The sequence below is a fragment of the Oculina patagonica genome, chromosome 5 (assembly GCF_052425735.1).
Source record: "Oculina patagonica isolate OP01 chromosome 5, crgOcupat, whole genome shotgun sequence".
NCBI lineage: Eukaryota > Metazoa > Cnidaria > Anthozoa > Scleractinia > Oculinidae > Oculina > Oculina patagonica.
This window is the reverse complement of record NC_135762.1, coordinates 26,904,220-26,917,388: the sequence shown is the minus strand read 5'-3', so window position 1 is coordinate 26,917,388 and position 13,169 is coordinate 26,904,220. Positions and strand designations below refer to the sequence as shown.

At 37.6% G+C, this 13,169-nt stretch overlaps 1 long non-coding RNA gene across 1 annotated transcript; it reads right to left on the bottom strand.

Moving 5' to 3' along the window:
• Positions 1-6,560: 6,560 nt before the first annotated feature.
• On the bottom strand, positions 6,561-9,544 carry LOC144654231 (uncharacterized). Its single transcript, XR_013570879.1, has 3 exons — positions 9,521-9,544; positions 7,538-7,737; positions 6,561-6,646 (listed from the first exon to the last, which is right to left on the bottom strand). It is a non-coding gene; the product is annotated as an uncharacterized LOC144654231 (long non-coding RNA).
• Between the last annotated feature and the right edge of the window lie 3,625 nt (positions 9,545-13,169).

Here is a 13,169-nt window from a genome sequence, read left to right as displayed (position 1 = left end):
GTCTTGCCAAAAATCGTCATTTTTAACATTTTTCTTTATTTTTTCCAGTTTTTTTAAACAGAATTGCACGATTTGTTTATTTTAACATTCCATAAGCATTCTGACTTGATTTTGCATCAATCTCCGTTATTTTGTGACTTTCTAAGAAAATGTTGAAATCAAAGATGGCGGATCCAAGATGGCGGCTCTAATGACGTCACGTGACGTCATGTGACGTCACAGCCAATTAAAATTATGCCATCTTGTAGAATAAGCTACGGGCTTTCTTCTGAGAGCAAAATAATTTTGCTACGCCTTTATATAACGAAAACTCCGGGGAGGGGTTCCATCCACCCCCCCCTTGTACGATGGTGGGGGTACGAGTTTGCTTGTACGTCCGAGGGTTAAAGATCTCAATTTGTGCACGTTAAAGACAAAACTGACAAACTTAAAAAAGGGGAACAGTCTACCACCTTCAAATTTCATTGTGAATAATGTAACAAAGAATATAAGGCTAAAAGCACCCTTCACGTTATTACAATGGACGGGGCAGATAGGAGAAAAGCGCTATACCGTGATGTAAGGACCTGTTTTTTATATTTTCGTAAAATCTTGTAGTACAGTTCGCGAATTTAATTATTGTTTAACAATAATTAATAATTTGTTTAACTACTTAACAATTTGTTTAAAGTGTTAAAAGTCCTCCATCCAAGCGGATGTTGCTTTTCAGCTAAGCAGATTCAAAATCTAATATTATATCTAATCAACTTGATTGATTCAGTGGATCAGACGACAGTTTGCCCGTCCTACCTTGTCACTTAAGAAATAGAAAACATGTTCCGTGTTTCTATCGAGTTATAGAAACACGAGTGGAAGTTTGGGAGAACGAGAAATGCTGTGGGAACACGAGTCGATAGACGAGTGTTTCCACAGCTTTTTCGAGTTCTCCCAAACTTTCACGAGTGTTTCTATAACTCGATAGAAACACGGAAAACATGTTTTCTATTTCTTTTAGAAAACAGCACAAAGAAAATAACGCACATCAAAGTAATATTTAGCGCTTTATTTAACATCAAAACGTAGATTCTCTTCACCTCGCGGTTTTACGTCATGAACAGTAATCAACCAATCATAGTACGGGAGTCGATGAACAGAAATAAATCAACTGTTCAACATTTGCTTCAAGGCTAAAATTCACCGTTGTTTGGCCAAACAAACAAAGAAAACAGGCCCCAAAGTTAACGTAATTATGAGAAATAACTAAGTCGATGGTGTAACTGAAGTCCAGCACTGGAAGGAGTCAAGAATTGTGGTTTTATTCTGTTTTATTTCGCTCCATCGAACTAACCGAATGGTTTGACGACCGACGATCGAGCGACTCGAACCTTGGAGGTGAAAGTGAATTATTTTTCTGTTAAAAGAAGTTTGACTCGGCATTCTGGACGAATATCTTGTCCAGTTGAGGAGCTGTGAATAGTTCTGAAGTGCTGCAAAGCCTAGAATGGAGTGAAGTTGCGCCAATTCATATACTTCTTTGAAAGGTCAGCCGCTTCGATAATTTCTTTCACAGACTATTTTTGAATGTGTAGCGGGCTCTGTAAACATCTTACTCGCTTGTTTTAAAATGTGCAAATATTTGTTTAGTCTTAACCTGGTTTTTGTCAGCTGTGACATTAAAATTTGGCACAATTATTAGTTGTTATTTTTGCATTGCTTATTTTAGCGCCGTGAATATTGATTGCCGTGTCTACGACAACTGTCTGTGTCTCCATCGAGTTATAGAAACACAATTTTTAACCAATCAGCGCACGTATTTACTTTGTGCTATTTTCTAAAGTTACATGTTGTTGCTTCGAGTTCTGAAAGGTTTAGTTCCGCTGTTGTGATTGGCTGTTAAGTTTGATTACTAAATAGTTTTACTATGGTTGTAAGGAAAATTCGTTTTGAAAGAAAAACCCTGAAGATTTTAAACCATAAAAGCGACATTCGTATAATCACAAGGGCTAAGAAAACGCCATCACGTACCAGTAAGTAGTGTCTGTTTTTCTCTCGTGTTACGTCGCGGTCACGTCGTGAACGACGTGACCGTGACGTAACACGAGATTATCCGAGTAGACTTGGTAGCTCACGATAGTGCTTTGTGTAAGACCTCTCGTAAGGTAACGAAGTGATAAAGTAGCAAGGAAACAAGGTAAGAAATAGCCATATTTACATAGATACATTTTGCTGATAAGATGCATCGGGATGCTGTTCTTCGTATTGCGCGTTTTCTCTTGTCGAGTTTTAAAAGTGCTTATTTACACGTGTGAGACATATAGTGTAAATGTTTGCATTATGAGGTATGTGTATAATGTAATATATTACATGAAGTACTATCTTTAGTAATACCGCCAAATCTGATAAGGAGATTTTATCTCACATATGTTGCTTAAATAGGTAGTTTTTTACATGGAAAATGAATTTATCTTTACGGTAGGTTTGTGTTTTGATATTATATTTGCGGTGGGTATTGTTAAAGTATGAATTAGAAGATAAAGCTGTTGTCAAATTTCTGTTTGCGTTACAAGAAAACCATTTTGGCGCGTGTTAGGGTCGAGGGTTGTTGACGTCAGAGCAGTTTTCAGATATGTCAAATAATGTGTCATAAGGAGAACATTAAGTGAAGTTATCACTCAAACAGAAATATTGATGTGGTATCTCATCTTCGGCTTTGTTCTTAAACAGGATTGCTCCTTACAGAATCATACAGAACTGTAGGTATGTCGACAATATGTCAGAAAAAAAAACTTTTTTTGTCGTTTCAATCTTTGATTAGATTCGGATTTCAAAGATGTAATAGACCGTAATAGTCGAACCAGATGTGTGCCTTTACTAGCTGGTGCAAGTTGAAATTTGCGCTGATTAAACTAGTTAAAAAACAACTTGTAGATCCCTTGGACATTTTCTTCCTTGCGTGTGTTCAATTCGAGTATTACACTAAACCATTTTGGAAAACAGTTCAAAATTCCCTGAATTCCCCCTTTCACTAAGACACATGCTAAAGGTCAACTCGTCGCAGTAAGAAAGACACAGACAAGAAGCCCTGTGGCTTTATAGACGTGCCTAGTGGCGTTATTTCCTTTTTTGCGTGACAACCGATATACGAATACGATACTTTGCCGCCAGTAAGGTCAAAGGCTGCTTGTTTATTTACACCGCTTTGATGTCTGTTTCCTTTCTTACACTAAACCGCATAAAATATAACTTGTCTCTTTAACTTATATCTTGTACAAGCCTTTTCTAATTGTCTGGTTCTATTTTGCTCTGTGGTCTAAGAGAGGATTTCTTGTTAAGTTAAATGGTTCATACAAAATGAAAAAATGCGTATTACGCTAAGGTAAACAAAATTCCTGTTCCCGATATCATCTAAGCAAATGTCTGTTTTCTTTCTAATACTAAAAACTCGTAAAATATAACTTGTCTCTTTCGTTTATATCTTGTACTAGTCATTTCTTATTGCCCGGTTCTATTTTGTTTTGTTGTCTAAGTGAGGATTCATTATCGAGTTAGACCCATGCAAAGTGCGTATTACGTATGTAGTTAAAATCCCTCTTCGCCATAATTCCTGCCTTATCTGAGCAATTAATGTCAAGTGGCAGATGACGTAGAAAGAAAAACCAGAGATTACATTATCTCCGTCCCATATCCCTTCCCCCATCCAGGCAATTTCAAGGGGCTGATGAAAGATGACCCATTCTAACCTAATCAGAATGCGTCTGCCTCCTTCACAGGCTTTTCCAAGGCCGCGCGGATTTTGGAGAGTTTTGGAGAGAGGCAGGGATTTTGAGCGAGCGCGAAGCGCGAGCGGTGGGTGATGGGAAGGGGGAAAATATAGAAGTTTTATATTTTCTTCATTCTGGAATAATGCATATAGGTTTTGGAAATTTAGTTATGATAAAAAATTTTCTGTATTTTATAAAATGTTATTTATGTGTGGTGTATTGAAAAGATTCCTGGTCCTATAGCCTATTGTCAGGGATTAGTCTAATTTCAAGAGGTGAATATAAGAATGCGACATTCTGATTGGTCAAGAAGCTCTGGTTTATGACGTTATATTCACCTCGCTTGGAGGTGAATATAACATTTCAGGGCTTGGTTACTAAGCCCGCCAACTTTGCCATCCAGGCAAGTAAACATGGTGGCATTTGATGAATGAAATTTTCGTTCATTCGAAAGAAATCACATCAAGTCCATGGTATACAAAACAGTTGGAATTTTAAAAATTGGCTACCAAGGCTTTTGAACCGAAAATATTTTCAAGAGATGGTTCTCAAGGCATTAGAATTGGTGCTAAGGACGATGGTTTTGGAGATCGCACGGGCCACAAGAAACTCATTGGCAGATTTAATAATTGACCAAAAATGACTCAGTTCTCTTCAGATCAGAGCTACTCAACTTCTTTCAAGAGGATTTACACAATTGCTCAGAAGTCGCCAACGATTAAAGAAAGGTACTAGTTATCTGTCTTTTTCGTAGTGTTTGTTTTGTTTCGTTTTATTGCTTAAACTTAAGTGTAAATTCTGATTTACAATCGATGAATTAAACTTGTTTACAAGTATTCAAGCGAGCACTTGTGTTTGTTAATTCCGTGTTTTTAGTTTTTTATTTTATAGTTCTTTATATTCTCCTCTGAAAATTAGACTAAAACCATTATTCGCCTTCGGCGAATAATTGTTAAATGTTATGATTGTACTTCGTTTTCACAACTTAGAAATAGATTACGTGCAGTTGGTCTTGTTCCTTGTGATTGTGGTAGACTGCAAAACAGTCGTTTGTTCTCTTAAGTCGTTGAGAGGCGCAATGCGCCGAACGTTGTGAGCCTGCGAGGCGAGAAGAAACTTTTAGCGTCTCTCCCCAGTCCCACTCACAGTTTCACATTGGCGCCAGACCTCTCGCGGTCGTACTAAGATATTATACAGGCCCATAACCAGGATTTTTCATGGGGGGTGCGTATGAGCGACTGTGGCACGAAATCTTGAGCGCCGCAGGCGCGTTAATGTAGGGGGGAGGGGTCTGGGGGTATCCTCTCCCAGGAAATTTTGAAAAAATAGGCATTTCGTGCGTTTTGAAGACAGTTTGTTAGGAGAAAATGCAGGTAAAAGTGAAGAAAACGACGACAATAATTCTAGTACATTTTTAAATTCAAATCACATTTTTCGAAACAGAACCTCAAAAACGTAGTTTACAATTTATTTAGCTAAAAATGACAGCAGCACATAGAAGGAAAAAAGGAAAAAGATAGGTCTCTTCATTTTAGTGTCAAAATGTTTATTACATAAATCAGCCAGAGTCGGTTTGTTGATCTTTTAGTACTGTCCTTGGGTGTTTCCGAGCCCAACAAGTACCCAGTCTCCTCTCTTTTGGTAGCGCCTGGGAATGGCACTTCGAATGGCACTTCGAATGGTTCGACTATGAAGGACATTAGGTAGAATGTATCGTTGAATTTAACCTATAATCACACAATTTGGTCTAAAATATACCACACGAATCTTCAAATGGTGGATCTTCAACCCAAAGGACCATATTGAATGTAAATAGTCGAAGTACAGAAATACCATTTCCCTTTATTTATTTATTTATTTATTTTAATATATATATTTTTTTTCACAATGAGCGGACCTCCAAGGCTCGTGGGGGGGGGGGGCGGTGCGAACGCACCCATCGCACCCCCTCCCTACGGGCCTGTTATACAAAGACCGAGTGCGTTACATGCGTTCGCAAAAGATACGACTAGCTGCAGTCTATGATTGTGGTGGAAATGGAGACTGTTTTCGTTTTTCGAAGTGTTAGTCATCAGATATTTGACTCGGTAGCAAGTCATTTGCTGCCCTGAGCGCCGATGGCGAATAGGAAAGTAAGTAATTAAGTATGAAAGTAGCAAATCGTAGTGCGTTTTAGATAATGCGTTTTGCAGTTGTTGAATACCTTAGAAATCATTGCGAAGATTTTGTTGAGTTTTTGGAAGGGCAGTCTTGGTTTGACTATTTGAGTAGAATGTGTAGAAAGGGCACATGGTGCGATGCTCGTATAGCACAGGCTGTTGCAAATGCTTGAGAATGAAATTTGAGAATTAATATTGTAGAATCCGGAGCTGGTTTTTCTGAGCTTATATGATTGTTAGCAACGGGTGCTACTTTACTGATCTGAAACACGAGACAGCCCAACGGGCACTTTGATTATTCTGGTACCCGAAGTTATTTTAAACTGGTACTGTCAGCGAATACTGTCGCCGGCACGTCTCAACAATCTTTTCAATCAAAACTTGGCCTAAGCTATGGCATACCTTAAAATTAACAAAATTAACAAACAGTCAAGTAGCCAAACCGCTTTTGTTGCTAATCTAATTTCGGCATTAACATCATTTAGTAATACCTTTCGCAAATGAAAGATATGTCTATAAAAATTACGTTTCTAAAGCAAGCAATTATCACATTTTTAACAATTAACTCCCAGCTATAAGCCTATAAACTTATACACAGGTGTTTATAGCATTGCTATTCTAAACACTGCACTATTGTCATTTTTCTTTTACTAGCCACAATAGATAGATGTCATTTTTTGCACTTTAGGCTGCGTTTAAAAGCTCCCTATTCCCTCCTCTGTTCTTGCAGTGAGTGATTCAGAGAGCCTGAAAAAAACATAAATGATTAAGGTTAAATGTAGGCATAATTAATTTGCATTCCAATCAAATCAAATTATTTGGTAAAGAAATAAAGTTCAGCAGAAGGTCTGAGATAATCCGAGTGGCATCATGTAGTACAATTAAAGGAGCTCTGTCACGAAAGATTTTTGAAAAGCCAAAATTTGCATGTGTGTCACAGGAAACCCAAAAATAATAGTCAATTTTTATTAAAAATTGCTATATTAAAACACTGTAACTGTTAACTGGCTGCGGATGGCTCGGATGGAATTGGATTGCAACTTGAAAAATTAAGGCTTAACTTTCAAGTTGTTTTCGCCCGTCTTCAAAAAATGTCGTCTCATTTAAATGTCGTATTTCTTTGCAGACCGTTGGACCGACTTTACACACACTTTGATTGGATTTAATTTTTCCCTAACAGTTATTTACTTTAAACTAAGGGTCTTATTTTGCTATCATTGTTCTACAGATCTTTATTCTTCCTTTTAATTTTCGAGCTTGAGAGCCGCGAACTGACGGAGAAAGAATAAATTCTTAAAGCTATATTATTCGGTTACCCAAAAAGAAACTCACAGCATAAAGGAGATCTTAATTGAAACGGAAGCTTTTTGCGTTACATTTCTTCACAACTGATGTATAACTCACGCCACAGTACTATAAATAGCACACTGATAACAAGAAGACAAGGAAAAAGACAAGTAAAAACTGGGGTTCTGATCCAAACACTTCGAAACAATAAAAGCACTGGCTACGGCCTCGTGCTTTCATTTTTCGGAGAACCCGTGATGAAGCACTCGACCTCGTTTTTAACATGTTACACGTTAAATCTACGTTTTATCGAGCCACAAACTTAAATATTTAAATTTATAATTTTCTTACCGTGCGACAGAAGCGTTCGTCGTTTTCCTGAGGATGGCGCCGCTGAGCAGGAACACTTATATTGTTTCTTCTTTCCCCCGCTATCTTGTAATTAACTGGGCGGCGATTTCGCAATAGTCTACGAGCAGGCTCTTCGCTTGGGATCATTGCTTGGTAGAGACATCTAACAGACATTACGAGGATTGTCAGGCACACAAATCCTAGAAGAGAATTTAGCAACTCATTAATCTCCATTGCGAAGTGAATTAGTCGAGAGTACAGACACAAGCGGCGTGACTAACACAAATGCAAGTGGCGTCAAGTGTTGACTGACTTTTCAATAGAACAGTTAGTTGCTTTGTTAACAAAAAATTAAACACCGATCTATGCTTCAGTAGGTAGCTATCAATCAAGTTTATGTAGACGGCGGCAGGTGGCACTGATACACATTCAAGGAATATCAACCGAGAAAAGGCGTTTCAGGCTATAAGGTAAATGTACAATTCGTGACAATATCTTTTGGTGGAAATTTAAGACATCGAACGAGTCCCTAACAGAACTGCTGAAATGTTGTTAATAAAACAGCCATCAACCCCACTTGGACGATAGCGCGCCGATACATGCTGACCTGTTTTCACCTGGCCCTTCAAGCTGAACAATGGAGGCCCCTTATTTCTCTATTACCTCGCTAAATCCGGAGCCAAAACGACAACGAGAAAACTGCACAAAATTTAACATTATCTCAGCAATTTTGTAATAATACGCTTGCTTCACACATTGTTTTCTGAAATGCTTGTCTGGATATTCCCGCGAGAGCATCTGATACACTGATTGTTTATTTGGGGAAACAGCAGAGAATCCCAAACCAGCGCAAACTGAATTAACAATGTTGAAAAATATTAACAGAGCGAAGAGACATTTCAGCTTCGTATGTTAATTACCTATTTAAGTGTCATGTGAGTGTTCTATAGACAATTTTGTCTTACTTTTAAAAGCATTGCTTTCATGGGCACGTGAATGATTATATTAACAAGAAGCATTTCTGCAGAGCAAATCCACATTCAGTTACAAACGGAACAACAAACAAAGAAAACAAAGAGGTCTTTGACCGTTGAATGCTTTTTTAGTCAAACAAATCCGATGTTTACAAAGCACAAATAATCGCCCAATTTGACCTATTGCTTGCTTTTACGAGCTTTCACACCTCTGAAAAAGCAAAAGCGACGAGCTTATTATAAGACGGTCTAAAATAGACCTCTTGTTGATGCCAGCAGTCATTGTTTCACCATTTTGAAAAAGAAAACATGACTAAAATATAATGTTTGCATTTCATGAAAATCTGTTGTAAAATAACTCTTTGAAATTGTGAAAGTGTTTCTAAAAGTAAAGATAGGTGACAAACTCATTTTATGTTATTTTTAACGCCGATACGCGACATCTCGTAGCACGCGGGTGCTTGTCATTTCACAATGTAGCGATTCTAATCGACAGGTGGTAATAATATGAGAGTTTGTATGGGTTTTTTTAAACGAGGAACTTTTGAGCAATAAATAAAAGCGACATTACTAAATAAAGTTGACGAAACATAACATGGTGTTGTTTTCTATCGTTACAACATGTTTGCAAGCAATTTGGAGCTATTTTTCGCCTATTTTCTATAATGTCATGTTTACCGCGTATAATAATATGATAAGGTAGGAGAGCTTAGGTCCGGGCCAAACGTCGAACATCACATGAAATAAAGTTAACTGAGCGAATTTAGCTCATGATAAGTTCGACGTTTGACTCAGTTGAGTTCGTCCGACTGAATTAAGATCGACCAACACGTTCTAATACGTCGATCATTTCATGAAACGAACTTAAAAAATAAATTTTAATTTGTATATGTTAATGTATTTTTAGCCTCAAAGTATTCGTTCTTACTGCTCTGAATTTGGTTCGACAGTTGGTTCGACGAATTATGTTCGACGTTTGACCACGTTTGACCCAGCGGTCGAGCTTTACCTGTTTGGGTCGACCAAAACTGCAATTGAGTTCGTCTCATGTGAAGTTCGACGTTTGGCCTGGGCCTTAGTGGTTTTCAGTCGCTTTGAACTGGTTCGAATATCACCCACAAATATAGTTTGGCACTCATTCTGACTTCACATCTTAATGAATGACACACGAATGTTTTTCTGAAAACTACTTGTTCATACCTGGTGTGACGCTGAACTTATCTTCAAAGCTGTTTAATCTTCTCTCGGTAAATCGGTGTACAGTGTAACGCGAACTGTAAATCAAGGATCGACGACAAAGAAAACCAGAAATGTAAATCGAAATTACAGTTTCAAGGCCACTGTTTTTATACCAACAGACCGCGATTGTTGCATCAAAATACGAACCATGGCTCGACCAAACTCGCCTGATATGCCGCCGAAGCGTACCAAAAAGGTACGATTAGGTATAAGAACGAGGCAAACAGGAGAAAAGCGCTATACCGTGATGTATGGACCTGTTTTTTTTTTTTATATTTTTGCAAAATCTTGTAGTGCAGTACGCGAATTTAATTCAATATTGTTTAACAATAATTAACAAAGTCCTCCATCCAAGCAGATGTTGTTTTTCAGCTAAGCAGATACAAAATCTAATATTTTATCTAATCAACTTGATTGATTCAGTGGATCAGACGACAGTTTGCCCGTGCTATGTTTTTACCGCGAGTTCTGAAAGGTTTAGTTGCGCTGTTGTGATTGGCTGTTAAGTTTGATTACTTAATAGTTTTACTACGGTTGTTAGTAAAATTCGTTTTAAAAGAAAAATCCCGAAGATTTTAAACCACAAAAACGACATTTGTATAATCAAAAGGGCTAAGAAAACGCCATCACGTACAAGTAAGTAGTGTCTGTTTTTATTCTGGTACCCGGAGTTATTGTAAACTGGTACTGTCAGCGAATACTGTCGCCGGCACGTCTCAACAATCTTTTCAATCAAAACTTGGCATTAGCTATGGCATACCTTAAAATTATCAAAATTAACAAACAGTCAAGTAGCCAAACCACTTTTGTTGCTAATTTAATTTCAGCATTAACATCATTTAATTTGGTAATATCTTTCGGAAATGAAAGATATGTCTATAAAAATTACATTCCTAAACAAGCAATAATCACATCTTTTAATTTAACAATTAACTCCCAGCTATAAGCCTATAAACTTTTACACAGGTGTTTACAGCATTGTTTTGTAAATTGATTTTTCTAAACACTGCACTATTGTCATTTTTCTTTTACTAGTCACAACAAATCTATGTCATTTTTGCATTAAAAACTGCGTTTAAAAGCTCCCTCCTCCCTCGTCTTTTCTTGCAGTGAGTGAGTCAGTGAGCCTGAAAAAAACACATAAATGATTAAGGTTAAATGTAGGCATAATTAATTTGCATTCCAATCAAAACAAATTGTTTGGTAAAGAAATAAAGTTCAGGAGAAGGTCTGAGATAATCCTAGTGGCATCATGTAGCTAAAAGTCCAATTAAAGGGGCTTTGTCAAGAATTTTAAAAGATTTTTGAAAAGTCAAAATTTGCATGTGTGTCACAGGAAACCTAAAGATAACAGTCAATTTTTATTAAAAATTGCTATATTAAAGCACTGAAACTGTTAACTGGCTGCACATGGCTCGGATGGAAATGGATTGCAACTTGAAAAATTAAGGCTTTACTTTTCAAGTTGTTTCCGCCCGTCTTCAAAAAATGTCGTATTTCATTGCAGACCGTCGGACGGACATTTCACACACTTTGATTGGATTTTTCCCCAACAGTTAGTCACTTTGAACTAAGGGTATAATTTTGCTACCATTGTTCCCATATCTTCATTCTTCCTTTTAATTTTCGAGCTTGAGAGCCGCGAACTATCGGAGAAAGAATAAATATTTTAGAGCTATATCGGTTACCCAAAAAGAAACTCGCAGCATAAAGGAGTTCTTAATTGAAACGGAAGCTTTTTGCGTTATATTTTTCCACAATTGATGTAAAACTCAACCCACACGTGTTATAACTAGCACACTTAAAACAATAACGTGTCCGTTTTAAGCTTGTGAATAGTTAACTTGAAATGTTGTTCATAAGCTCCGTCTCGTGGCTGTCCCGCTGCTTGCGGACGTAGGCCGAAATATTGAAAGGGTATTTTTTTTCCTATTTCAGTTATCAGAACCGGTGTTTGTTTGCTTCTCCTTAGTTTTATCAAACAATTGCATTTTTAATGAGATTAACTTTAATTAGATTTTCAAACAGGCTTCTTGGATCTAGAACGGAGTTTTTAACCAACCAATAATTTGCCGTTCGTTAAAATCTCTAAAGCCGATTTGTTCTTATACTTCGTTGACGGGGGGATATCTTTCTTAACAAATTATCTTCTTTGTACACCGTTTTCGGTTCCCTAAACCTTGCCCTTCCTTCTTCCATACTCGTGGTCGGACGCAAAGGAATCATGTTTGCAAACGCGTACTTATGAAAAAGGGTAAAATAATGTAATAAATATAATATAAACAATATAATTTCTTATGTTTTATTTGAGAAGACGTGTCAAAACTCGGGCTTCGTGCTTCATCACGGGTTCCAAACGCCTCGAAACAATTAAAACACTCGGCCGTCTTTCATCTTCTCGGCGTTGTGATGAAGCACTCGACCTCGTTTTTGCCATGTTCATGCATGTTACACGTTAAATCTGTGTTGTATTGAGCCACAAATTTAAATATCAAATTTATAATTTTCCTACCGTGTGACATAAACGCTCGTCGTTTTCCTGAGGCTGGCGTCGCTGAGCAGGGACACTGTGGTTAACATTCATTTTGTTTCTTCTTTTCCTCCGCTTTTTTGTAACGTGGCGACGATTTTGCGGTAGTCTTCGAGCAGGCGCTTCGTTTGGGAACGTCGCTCGGTAGAGGTTGAGACATCCAAAAACTGTCACGAGGATTACCAGGCACGCAAATCCTAGAAGAGTCAGGAATTCATTGATCTTCATTGCGAACTGAGTGAATTAGCCGAGAGCACAGACAGAATGGCGTGTCAAGTGTTTGCTGATTGACTTTTCAAGAGAAGCAATTAGTTGCTTTGAGAAACAATAAGTTGCTTTGTTAACAAAACTATGCACCAATCAGGACTCGAGATCTATGAATGTAGATGGCAGGTAGTACTGATAACGTTTGAAAGAAAATCAACCGAGAAAAGGCGTTTCCGGCTGTCAGGTAATTGTACAATTCGTGACTTTCACAACATCTTTTGGTGGAACTTAAAGACATCAAACGAGTCCCTAACAGAACTATTTACATGTTGCAAATAAAACAGCCATCCGCCGCATTTTAATGGTTGCGCGCCGATACACGCTGGCTTATAGTTTGTAATTGAAAGTGACTCTTGTGGTCTATAGTGCCTCTCCACATGGTCCTTTAAACCGAGCAGTAGGGGACCTTTTTAAAATAGCTCTTTGCTACCGGACTAAATGTCTTTAAACTTGAAACAAAAGAAAATGAGGAAAATTGCACAAAAATGAAAAAAAAAATCTTTGTTTTTTGTAATAGTACACTTGCTTCAAACACTGTTTTTGAAATGTTTGTGAGGATGTTCCCCAGAGCATTTGATACAATGATTGTTTATTTGGTGGAACAATAGAAAATCACAAACCG